The sequence below is a fragment of the Austrofundulus limnaeus genome, unplaced genomic scaffold (assembly GCF_001266775.1).
Source record: "Austrofundulus limnaeus strain Quisiro unplaced genomic scaffold, Austrofundulus_limnaeus-1.0 Scaffold17, whole genome shotgun sequence".
Taxonomy (NCBI): domain Eukaryota; kingdom Metazoa; phylum Chordata; class Actinopteri; order Cyprinodontiformes; family Rivulidae; genus Austrofundulus; species Austrofundulus limnaeus.
This window is the reverse complement of record NW_013952419.1, coordinates 1,898,192-1,903,505: the sequence shown is the minus strand read 5'-3', so window position 1 is coordinate 1,903,505 and position 5,314 is coordinate 1,898,192.

Here is a 5,314-nt window from a genome sequence, read left to right as displayed (position 1 = left end):
AGCCACAACATGACGTTTAAATTTAAGATTTAATATGTATGTACATTGTTAACCATTTAAATTTGCTGTATCTTTCTGTATATTGTGTACTGTGTGTAAATTATATGTAAAGCATCTGTATATTGTTAATACTAGAGAGACATGAACAGCTAAAAACAAATTCCTTGTATGTGTCAACATACTTTGCCAATAAACCTGATTCTGATTCTGATTCTGAAATTTAACATTTAGTAAAAATATGCAAAATGTAAAAACAGTGAGCTAAACAATGATAATGTGTTAGTGACATTTTTAAACATTGTATTTCACACTTGGTGTCCCATCAAATATGATTCGACCATTCAATAGAACATATCAGAATAAATGCAATTGGCTGCATAAGAAAAAGCAGAAACAACAATTTCTTGGGAAATTTTGCACTTTCCTCTGAGGCAGGAGTAACTTTTAAGAGAGGCTTAAAAAAAACAAAAATGAAGTGTTATAATCAAATGTTGGTAATCAAAGAGTAATCAGTATGTCAACCTATGACTGTTGATTTAATTGTTGATTTTTTAAAGATGATTTTATTGATGAATGAATATGTTAAATATAAGAAATGAATGTGTGATAAGCAAGGGACAGTTCTACTGTTTTAATGCAAAGACAGAACAAGGAACAAGTAAGATCTATGAGAAGAGGGAAGCTATTGACAGAAGATGATTTTACTGAAAGGGAAACAATGTTTGAAAAGTCTTAAAATGTAAAAAGTGAACTGAAATTGAAAGTCGAACAAGAATGACCATTAAAYTAAAGCTAAGACAGGGCGTTGGCACGAGGTAGAAACTCCCTCCTTGGGTCAGCAGCAACATAAAAACGGATCACATGAGACGTGGTCAGTCTCTCACTCCAGCCTTAGATGAAGAAGCAAGGTCTGAAAGTTCTGTTGGACTGAGTATCTGGCAGAACCTGAAGGCTCTTGTTTCAGATATCCAGAACAAAACRTAATTTGTAGCAAAGGTAGAGAGTCTACCAACTTCCTAATCCAGCTGAACAACTAATCCAGAACAGACCCAGAGCCTCGCTTTTGTCTCAGAAAGAACATCCATGGAGGTATAGTAGCCATGAATCCACTTAATTTTTTCCTTATTTTATTTTCATTTACAGTCAATAGCTTAGGGAAAGATGAAGCCAGTTTTAAGAATTATTTTGATTATTCTATCGACATGTTGAATTGAGATCAATTTGATGAATTTTAGATTTTGGTTGTGACCCGCAAACGCTGCAACTAATATAACCAAACAAGAAGAAAATTCTAACGTAAGCTGTGGACATTCAATCCTTGAAGTCACTTTTAAGGTTGATCATCTCATGAGTGTTCAAGAATAGCTCTTAGTTCAAAAACATTTATAATAAAGGATTTATATTGGTTGCTTTAGCACTAAGATTATTTTTAAAAAAGTGTCCTAGGGATTTAGATCCAAATCACTRAAATTTATCCAGTCAATTAACAAGAGCCATTGTCATAAAGAAGAGGGGACCTCAGTAACATATGTGTCCAGGGTATACTCCACTCCATAGCTACTCGTTGGGTTTTAGCCTGGAAGAAGAAGGGCGCAACATCTGGATGAACGTTGCCAGCAGCTGGACTGACTCTCTTCGCTACCCACTTAAACAGACACTTTCATCACTATAGGTAAGACCTTCCAGCGTTTGAGGAGTCCAGACCCTTATACGGAGGGTGGGGTTAGGAGTGTCCCTTAAAAACTTGTGGTGACAGAAGGAAAAGAGGGGTGCCTCYAGGGACAAGAAACAACAACTTTAAGATTATATTTTAAACATTTTATATACTTTTTTCTGTATGTAAAAGATCATAGTTTTTTTAAGCATGGGGCTGATGCAACRTTACTTTATAACTTGTTTCTGCACATGCAGCAAATATTTGCATTCAAATGGCAGAAGCCTCCAGTGGCCACCGTAATTATGAAGGTAGTAAAGAAAGTAGTCAGGTAACATTAATCAAGGATGCTCAAAGAGAAACACAAAAGCAACGATTCAACACGAGGGACTGCTGTTAAAAAACCAGAGGATGTCTGAAAGAAAGTTTATTAAATCAACAACAGTAATTAATTGTTCTGTCTTCTTTGGATCGTGATTTCCCTCGGCGTCGTTCTCGACTCATTTTAAATCTCCGCTCTGAAGAGCTTTCTTTCCTAGGAGCTGACATCACAGTGAAAAATGGAGAMAACGAAAGGCGCTGAAAAGATTAGCATCTATCGCACGTCATGCACTTTGCAGATGATTCTCACCTCAGATCTTCGAGCTCTGCACATGTGACTCACATTGCCTCGGTGTGGCTTCCTGTGAAAAAAGGTCATCCTGTTCGCCGTCTCACAGTCTCAGACCCAGTCTTTAACCTCAGCTGGCAGCAGACTGCTTCAGTTCTGCGTGATCGACTGCGATCACTTTGTGTGGCTTCAAACATGACTGGAAAGACACTGGGGATAGCCTTCTCACTTCTGCTCCTTCCCTCTCTTATCCAAGGTAATTCAAGGCACACACGTGTGCTGTCTCTTATCTAATACACCTACAAACACGGTTTGCTAACCTTTGGTTTGACGCGCGGTTTAGCTTCTAGTTTAACAAGCTGTCAAGGTAAAAAAATGCTTTGATTTTGTCTGCATCCACGCAGACAGGTGTCTGTATTATAAACTTCAAAGAGCAAGTGATCTCGTCTCCTCACTTTTTTTTCGCAATCTTATGTACCTGACAGGACTCCCGAATCCTGAGGTGATCCATAATGAAGCACTGGAAGCTGAAGTGGGTCAGAACGTTTCTTTGCCTTGCCTGATAAAAAACGTTACTGGTCTCCACATCGTCAACATTGAATGGCAAAGAGATAAAACAAAGCTGGGGGTGTACAGCCCAGGCTTTGGACACAATTTATTCTGGTCCAATGTGAGCATCCAGATTTTGGAACCTTGTACAGACGAAGCAGGTTCATACCTGTTCCTTCCTGGGGTAAACAAATGGGACAGTGGCAYCTATGTTTGTGTGACTACAACTTATCCTTTTGGCTCCATAAGAACAGAAACRAGTCTAACCGTCAAAGGTAAGAGGAAGTAAAAATACATGCACCCCTTCCAGATCGTATATGAAAGGATTTAATGTTTGGACTAAAATGTCCAGTTTCTTTTTATTTATTTTTCAACTGTATAAGTTTCATACGTCTCAGATTACTTCTGGTTGCATCAGAGTGCCCCGTCTTCCAATCTATCTAAGTGAATGTCTGTTCTGAATACTGAATTTCAGCTTTATTTTCTAAAACACATTTGTTGCTAAAGTTTAAAAAGACACTTCTTTTCATCAGTCAAGTGGCGTTGAACCAATGCATCTTTTGTTTCCTTCAACTCTTACGCTGATTCTTATATGTAAGAGATAAAATGACATTGTTTTTTTCTGATGCACTCTGCATTTAAATGAATAAATATTTCAGTGTTTCTGTGAGACTTTTGTGCTCAGGTTTGTCATATTTCCTCCTCAGACACCATCAAAATAGTGTGCGACACAGATGACGTTATTCAGGTCAGCTAYGGAGGAAACGCATCAGTTCACTGCTCGGTTCCCTCTGAAGCTCAATACAGGTGGACCAAGGTGACGGAAACATATACTTACTGTACTTAAATCATAAATTAACAATTAAAAAAAGACATGCCATCAACCTTTGATGATTCATTAACTTTCCTGTCATTTGGTGAAAGTATATTTCTTATAAGTTCATCCTAAAATCAAGGGTATTTACGCTCCTTCTGACCTTTTTTGCCCCAGGATGAGRAGACGGTGTCTGAAAATGAGTCTCTGGAGCTCTGGTGGGTGACAGACGCTCAGGCAGGGCCGTATCATCTCACAGTCAAGACTGGAGACAAAACTCTGCACAGAGGTTTTATTATCACCGTGCTAACAGCAGCCACGAGCCCGAGGACAGGTGAGCCTTCCTGTTTCTTAGCCACTTGCCTCTTTGTGTCATACTCAATTTCACCGGCTCCTCGGGGCTGGATTAACAATCTAACAGAGGGCCGAAGAGACCGTATGTCTTAATAAACTGCACCGGACCGGAAAGCTGATACTTTAACTTTTGCTATTATGCTGTGGCTCACTCAATTTTAACTTTTAATTAGCTGAAAGGAAGGCGAGAGACTCAAAAGGATTTGGAAGCTGCCAGCAGTGCGACGAAAACACACCAGTAAGGAGGAATAAATTGAGACATACAATATAAATAAACAGTATATATACATACATATATATTTCTATATCAAATCCACAATAATTTGCTTTAGTTTCCTGTAGATTACCTACGATTTGGGTAACAGAATCCAAACCAATCAAAGCACTTGTCTGTCACTGTTCAGGTAATCCCCACAAGCCTTGCTTGTCATCCGGTCTACATGCTGCATGAGAGTTTAAAAGTGCAACAAAAGCACCAAAACAAAAACCACAAGGACACATTAACACGTAGCCTCATAACCTTGTCCTAACCTGCATCATGACACAGGGTTAGAGCGCAGTCTGTTGGATAGATGGGAGAAGTGCAGCCGATGAAAGCTTCAAAGAAAAAAAATACAGTCATCTGCTGGAAAAGGATGTGATGTAACAGATGCCAGAGCCGCTCTGCAAAAAGATGGACTGTGAAACTGAATCTTTAATTCTGTGTCTCTGTAGATATTTTCTGTTCAAATTCGAATTGGTTTGTTAAGAAAAAGAAAAGAGAAAACGGTAAAGAAAATAAGTTTTTCTTTAATTGGCAAATATATACAGTAAAGGCCACAGTTGCAGTCCGTGCCCTCATGAGTTTGTGCCACTCGMTTCACAATCAAATATTCCTGAACTRTATTTTAACCTCATTGACTATGCATGTGCTCATAAATCCCGGTTTGACCCAAATTTGAATGATGCACTCCGTTGTTGTGTTCAAAAGTTATTGTTCTCTTCGACTTTTAGTATTTTTATATTATACTCCGGTCCAGTGCAAAGTTCATTCAAGGAATAAATTGACATTTTGGGGGAGAAATACAAGCAAATATTAACAACAGCAAAAGCAGTGTTTACTAAATGGAATACTGTGTCAGCAAATCTTATACAGAGCGGTCAGAAAAGTTTCAACAGGTGAGACCAGATATTATGAATGCATGCATTTTACTTCTTTAAGAAAGTTTAGTTTTTTGTTTTTTTTTGTGTGTGTTTCTTTGTTTTTTTTTATTTTTATTTTTTTAGAATTCATTGGTCTTGAAGGAGCCCCACAGAAATAAAATTACCTCAGATGTCCTGATGTGTAAAAAAA